Here is an 8,069-nt window from a genome sequence, read left to right on the forward strand (position 1 = left end):
GCACCACTCATCGTCGTCTACAACGCCATCAAACAAATCGTCGCCAATATCGTCATCGACAATGTCGCTCCTACAGGAGCTAACGAACAGTACACCATCGTGTTTTATTCATGTCTCTATTAGTAGTTGTTCTTATATGTGCGATGTTGCTATGGATGTTTTCCTGTTCTAGCCATGAATTATTTACTGGAGTTAATTATCAATTTGTCTAATACTCCAACAAAGGCAGGATGATTCTCATTTATGGTCTGGTCTGATGTACATAAAGGATTTGTTTTTTAAATTTGGAACCTTCTCGGTCAAGGATAGTTCCCAAGTGAAACTCCTGGAAGATACCTGGACGGAACCATTCCCCTTAAACTGCAATACCCACCACTGTATCGAATTGTTAGGCATAAATATGTAACAACCATACAAGCTAGCCTTGGGTCAAGATGAGCCTAGGGCGTTTTTGGTTGCTGTTGTGAACAGTCCCTGTATCGCATACACTTCTCAATCCAGCCTGGTTGAGCAAAAACAGGCCCTAATACGCCATCTGCAAGTTGTTTGGTTGGCTGCATCTAGTGTCCCTGCATTAGGTAATACGCAAGTGCACTTTGTTTGGTTGGCTGCATTGGTCCTAGCGGCACATGAACACGACGTTTGGTTGCATACGGTGTACATGGTGTGCTTACCTTGTACCCTAGTTCGTGAGCTTACCCACAGTGATCACACCTAGCACACCAACACCACAACACAGCAATGACGATGAACTGGACGAAGATGATGAATTTCTTCAGCTTCAGCCCAAACTGACGATCCACCTTAGCACCTTCCACTTTGACACCTCCAACCTTGCCACTGTCAACACTGTTGCCTCCATGCTTTCGCACCCAGGCGGAGTAAGCTTGTTCTGCTGCCTGCCTAGTCTTGAACCCTCTATAGTTGCTGTTGCTATACGATGCCACTTGTGCATTGGCTTCTTCCCATGAACTATAGACCCCTAGAGCCTCACCGATGAACACGGCATACCACTTGCCCTAAAAATGCACAAGAGCAAGAGTTGAAGCAGCAAATCAATGGAGCACACAAGTAGCAAGTAAAGTAGCACACAAACAACAATGGAGCAGAAGAGAAGTAAATCATGCATGATCATACGGCATGGCAAGTTCAACCTAGCACTACCTTGGTGTTAACCTACCACCACATCCAAAAGAGGGTGTCGTCCTACCACCGCAAGTTCACCATCAGCGTGAGGGGTTAGTATATACCACCTCACCAAAATATACAGACCATCAAATAGTTTTTGAGCCCTAGCTACACAAAATGTACGTCGTCATCGTCATCGTCGTCGCCACCGCCATCGCCATCGGGGATCATGCACGCTCACAGGCAGCACTACTCTAGTAGTAGTGCTTGCCCAGCCAGCTCCTGAGCCACATCACCCTATGAGCGTCGGCCATGGCAACGAACCCAACACCCCGGGCCTTGTTGTCAAGCAGGTGGCTGAGAGCTGCCATGAGAGCCTCGTCGCTGAAGCCACCCTGGGTCATGACAGCGCCATACAGGTCAGGGTGGACGTCGAGGGGCTTGCACTCCCTGATGGCTGTTGCCACCTCCTTCACCGCCTCAGTCATGCTGCAAAAGACATTGATCTCCTCCTCCATCAGGCCTCCTCTCTTCCTCTTCCTATCATGGACGAAGTCAAATGGCTTGTCGAAGGGCTTCGCAGCGGGCTTGTCAGGGCTATCAAGGACCTCGACGTTCGGTGTCCCAGGGAAGTCTGGCATGGGAGAACCAAGAGGCTCACCCGAGCCCATGGCATGCTTCCCAGTTGCCAGCCCGAAGGAGAAGATGTGCTGCATCTGGCTGTAGTTCTGGATGGGTGTGTTGAGGAACTCAGCGTCCCTTGGGTGGTCCTAAGAATGAAACACAAGTGTTGTTAGTTGTGGTTAGGAGTAGGCAATGGAGGACGGTATGAAAAGGAAGAGGGCTGTGAGCTAACCGCGACATGGCCGGCGTAGTGCTCTGCCTCCAAAATTATGGAGCAAGTGTTCTCATCCCATGAGGTGCGGCTAAGGTCTCTCAGCTTGGACACTTGGATCCATCGACTTCTCCACTTCCTCAGGTGGTTGTACACCTGGGTGGCAGACACCTCTTGCCCACAAAACTCGAACACCTACTTCGCAACGGTGTTCAAGTGCACCTCCTTGAAGCCCTTGTCAATCCTAACTCCACTAGAGATAAGCTCACACATCTTTTTAGCACGAACGTGGACATGAACGGCTGCCACTTCATGTTGTTCAACCTACCATCCTTCTTTGCCTTTGCTGCTGCTAGCTTGATTGCAGCGGCAGCAGCAGCAGCAGCAGGAGTTGGCTCAACGAGCACTACTAGCACATAGAGGAAATCAGACTCGAACACCTCTGGATCAGGTGCCGTCTCGGACATAGGCTGCGAGTCCTCGACAAACGATGGAGTAAACTGGCTGTCGGACACGACAAGGGCCTGACTAAGATCTTGCGTCTGCGTGGTCATGTCCTACAATCATAGCACGTATTGACAGTAAGCATAGCACACAACATACCGGACAGTCCATGAAAGCAGAAGCATACATGTACATTGTGCATCACTATCATTGTAAGCACATGCTTCATCGCTATCATACCAAGCATACCGCACAATCTATGAGCAGGAACATACATCTACAACAAACAACGTGCTACAAATGGACCACCAATAGCTACAAATCACATATCTAAGCATGATTTAACGCAAGCAGAAGATTCAACTTCAAACTCTACTACTAATGTAGCCTACCACATACTTAAACATCTAGCCCTACCACAAATTGCAACCGCGGTATAACAACCAACCATATCAGCTCACAAAATCAGACCACTAATCAACCATTCATCTATATCAAACCCTAGCTGCAGCTTAGATCTAGCTAGAAGGAACAGAGAGAAAGGGTGATTGAACTCACAGAGGCCATGGCTGCAACTTGAGGACGAGGGGGGACGGTCGTGGAAGATCAACGCCGGCCGGTGAAGGAGCGCCGACGCCGTGGACCGCCGGCTGATGAAGATGCGCCGCTTACCTGCTCGTCGGTGCCGATGCGCAGCGGCGGGAAAGCTCGAACGGAGGAAGAACGGTGGCGGGAGTTGGGGCTGTGAGGGAGGGGCTAAATAGGGGTGGACTCGGCGGGAGGTGAGCCGAAATCCTCCCGCCGATTTTTCGGCGACGCGGGCGAGCTCGCGCCATCTCCCCTGCTCGCACGAGGGTAGAAGCGTGTCGCCCTCCCCTGCCTCGCCCGAGCCAGGCTCGCGAGCTACTGCCAATTCGGGCGTTTCCCCTGGGCCTGGCCTGGACGTGCTTTAAGTTCCGTGCGATGCGGACCGCACAGTGAACGCAGGCAACCAAACGGGTCACTTTCTTCCCGCCCAGGCCAGATTGGGCCTAATGCGGGCAACCAAACACGCCCCTAATCTTTGGGCATCGCCTTGCATCATGTAATAAATTGTCCACACATTTGGAGCCCTCCAATTATCTTATGAGCAAAACATGTGGTATGGTCTATAATTCAGATAATTTCAAGCATCTACCAGCCCCGTAGCACCACATAAGATAGGACATCCTCCCTCTTAGGTTGTTTATTTTTTCCCTTTGATGTAAGAATATTTTATATTTATTTTTTCTGGACATGTTTACCGTGCGTGTCTTTTTATGCAGAGGCCGGACATTTCCTCGGTGCGGTTGTACCAGCTTATTATAACGATTGAATGGAAACGACCTTTTCTTTATTTAAAAAATAAACCTCGTACCAAGATTGTGATAGAAGAATAGAGTGTGTGATTGAGATGAAGACGGTAAAAGTGCCGTGCATGGTTCAAGTTCGACCCTCCTCCAAGTTCCAACCATGCAATGCAGCGTGTTCCTGGTAAAAGTAGAGCCAACCCATCTGTTTGGCAAGCCTAGGAACCTAAACGCAAACTACATGAGAGCCGTTTTAAGAACTTGGCAACAGCTGCCAGCATAAACACACACCCCTGGTAGAAGAGATTATTTGTCATCAGTTTTTGGGATGACTAAATTGATCATTCAGGTTGTGTGAGGCGAGACATGCCGGATTGATGGAAACTCTGTTTCAATAGAGAGATGGCAATAAATAGCCCCCAACACTATCATCTTCCTTGACTCCTAGACCACTGGCCCTACGTGTGTACGTCCATACATGTTTCCTCTACAAAAACTCTGCTGAATTCCATCTTGTTTTGACAGCTAGATCCTTTTGTACATGAAGATCCAGAATGCACAGCTTGAAGTACTTTGGTCATTCTGTGAGATATTGGGGATGAACAAATCGCAACGATGGCACCGGACCTGTCCTCCGGGAGATTGATTCCTCGTCGGAGACGGTCGTTGGCAAAGAGACGTGCTCGTTCATCCATTGGAGTATTGACCATGTTCGCAGCGTGGGTGCGTTTCAACTGGAGTTCAATTCAACTGGTGCGCAGAAACATTGGCCCGGCAATTGGAAGGTGGAGTGGGTGTGCTTCATTTCAACTGTGTGCACTTCCGAAGGAGCATCCCTGTAGGTTCTGTCAACTTTGTTTTCTTTCTCCTCTTCTTTGACATATGAAAACGTACAATTTCATATGTCTCTTCTCACCAATCAATACCTGTTGTAACTTCTACCACTACCATACGAGTATAAGCTATGTATAAACTGGTGACGTTACCTCCTGAGTGTACGAACTGTGACTGTGGAGGGAGCTAGCTTAAAGTGTAAAACCAATCAATCAAACCATCTAGAAGAAAAATCTAAAACAAGGCAAATGGCTGTGTGTGCGTGGTTCTTTTTTCTTTCTTTTCCTGGGTCGGCTGTGTGTGGGGTTCGAGTTAATTGCACAGAAGTACCACAATTGGGGCATTACATGTAGATTGGTACCAGGATTGCTAATTTTTGCATGTAAGTACCAAGTTTGGTGCTAGCCATTAAAAAAGTCTAAATCGCATAAAAATACGTATTGACAGTGTATTGACAATGTATCTGACCGACGGGGCCCACCCGTCAGGTGCCTATGTGGCAGTTTTTTTTGCAGAAACCCCCCTAGCTTTGTATGTAATAACATAAATGGCCATTTTTTCGCGGGAAAACCGCTATTCAGAGGGAATTTTTTTTCATTCGCAAGTTTTTCACGGACTTGTTTGAAAGTTTCCAGCGAATTGAACAAATAAATAACAGAAACAAAAAATCCCGCGCGAGGAGGATTCGAACCTGCGAACAGGTCTGATGCTCGCGCGCTAGACACAACGGCACAGCGTCGCTGCTGACATGATCCAGGCGAAGACTTTATTATACTAGTACACGCAAGCTGGGCCGGCAGCTGGGCCAAGCAAAGCCTGCAATATTTTAGGAAAATTCATCATGTCTAAGAAAATGTTCACCATAAATTACAAAAAATTCACCTCGCATTATGTCAAAAGTTCATCATATCTTAAGAAAATTGTTCAACATATATTAAAAAAATTTCAGCATATATTACCAAAAGTACATTATATTAAAAAAATGTTCACCGTTTGAAAAGAAAAGTACATCATGCATTAAAACATGTTCTCTATATGCAAAAAAGTTATCAGCGTACGTTAGAAATTGTTCATGTGCATTTGAAAACATGTTCATAATATTACTAAAGCAGATCTTAAAAAATGTTCCAAGTGAGTTAAAAATCCAGGAAAAAAACTAACCCAGTGAATGAAAAAAGAAGAATTATTTTTCCCATTTGTTGTACAGTTCATCCGGTAGGAAAAAACCGGGATTACGAAATAAATTTGTGAAATGAAAAAGGGTTTAAATATTTATAGAAATAGTTCATTGATTTTTGAAAAAAAATCAAAATTTTGAGAAAAGTTCATCAAATTTTGAAAAACACTATCTATTGTGCGAAAACTTCATTGTTTTTTATAAAGTTCATTGATTTTGAAGAAAGTTTGTCGATTTTGAAAATAACTTCAATGATTTTGATAAATTCACTGATTGTGAAGAAGTTAATTGATTTGAGAAAAAGTTCATTAATTTTGAAAAAAGTTCATCAATTTGAAAACAATGCTTGTGATTTGGAAAAACAACTTAACAGATTTTGGAAAACATCTCGCGAATCTAAATAACGAAAAAATTTGAAAAGAAACGAAGAGTAAAAAGGGAGCAAGTGTGTAACTGAACAAAAAAAAATATTGAAGGCTTTGCTTGGGCCAGCTGCCGGCCCAGCGTGTATGTACTAGTATAATAACTGTTTCGCCGGTATTATGTCACCACCGATGATATGGCGTTGTGGTTAGCGCACGAAGCCGCAGACCTGCAGTCGCGTGTTCGAAACCCCCTCGCGCGGGAGTTTTCGTTTCGGTTGTTTAATTGTTCAATTCGCCGGAAATAAGTCCGTGAAAAACTAAAATCCTTCTCAACAGCGGTTTTCCTGCGAAAAAAATGGGCATTTATGTGATTGCATATTAAGCTAGGGGATTTTTCGTTTCGGTTGTTTAATTGTTCAATTCGCCGGAAACTTTTAAATAAGTCCGTGAAAAACTTGCGAATGGAAAAATCGGTTGTTTAATTGTTCAATTGGCCGGAAATAAGTCCGGGAGTTTTCGTTTCGGTTGTTTAATTGTTCAATTCGCCGGAAATAAGTCCGTGAAAAACTAAAATCCTTCTCAACAGCGGTTTTCCTGCGAAAAAAATGGGCATTTATGTGATTGCATATTAAGCTAGGGGATTTTTCGTTTCGGTTGTTTAATTGTTCAATTCGCCAGAAACTTTTAAATAAGTCCGTGAAAAACTTGCGAATGGAAAAATCGGTTGTTTAATTGTTCAATTCGCCGGAAATAAGTCCGTGAAAAACTAAAATCCCTCTCAACAGCGGTTTTCCTGGAAAAAAATGGGCATTTATGTGATTGCATATTAAGCTAGGGGATTTTTCGTTTCGGTTGTTTAATTGTTCAATTCGCCGGAAACTTTTAAATAAGTCCGTGAAAAACTTGCGAATGGAAAAAATCCCTCTCAATAGTGGTTTTTCTGCGAAAAAATGGGCATTTATGTGATTACATATTAAGCTAGGGGTTTTTTTGCAAAAAACTGCCATGTAGGCACCTGACATGCAGGCCCCCTCGGTCAGATACACTCAATACGTATTTATATGCGTTTTTTTGCATGGTAATACATGTCTCATTTATAAAATAAAGATCCAGCTACAAGGCACGTAAGCACCGACATTACAGTACTGAAAAGATAGGATAATCCTATGCATAATACCGGCGTCTGTTCCTCTCCTCCGACACCACCGAAGCGACCACCAAAGGAAAAGAAAACAGATCACCTCTTCACCCCGAGCTCGACGCGGCTCCATCGCTGATCAGCAGCTTTACGGACCTCGAAAGTAGTTTGCCAGAAGCAAAACCATTGCCGTTGAAAGAATCAGACCGGGGCAACATGTCCCCGGACACGCCATCGAACTCTAGATCTGACACCCCCTCGCGCGGGATTTTTCGTTTCGGTTGTTTAATTGTTCAATTCGCCGGAAATAAGTCCGTGAAAAACTAAAATCCCTCTCAACAGCGGTTTTCCTGCGAAAAAATGGGCATTTATGTGATTACATATTAAGCTAGGGGATTTTTCGTTTCGGTTGTTTAATTGTTCAATTCGCCGGAAACTTTTAAATATGTCCGTGAAAAACTTGCGAATGGAAAAAATCCCTCTCAATAGTGGTTTTTCTGCGAAAAAATGGGCATTTATGTGATTACATATTAAGTTAGGGGTTTTTTTTGCAAAAAACTGCCATGTAGGCACCTGACATGCAGGCCCCCTCGGTCAGATACACTCAATACGTATTTATATGCGTTTTTTTGCATGGTAATACATGTCTCATTTATAAAATAAAGATCCAGCTACAAGGCACGTAAGCACCGACATTACAGTACTGAAAAGATAGGATAATCCTATGCATAATACCAGCGTCTGTTCCTCTCCTCCGACACCACCGAAACGACCACCAAAGGAAAAGAAAACAAATCACCTCTTCACCCCGAGCTCGACG

The sequence above is a fragment of the Triticum aestivum genome, chromosome 5B (assembly GCF_018294505.1).
Source record: "Triticum aestivum cultivar Chinese Spring chromosome 5B, IWGSC CS RefSeq v2.1, whole genome shotgun sequence".
Taxonomy (NCBI): domain Eukaryota; kingdom Viridiplantae; phylum Streptophyta; class Magnoliopsida; order Poales; family Poaceae; genus Triticum; species Triticum aestivum.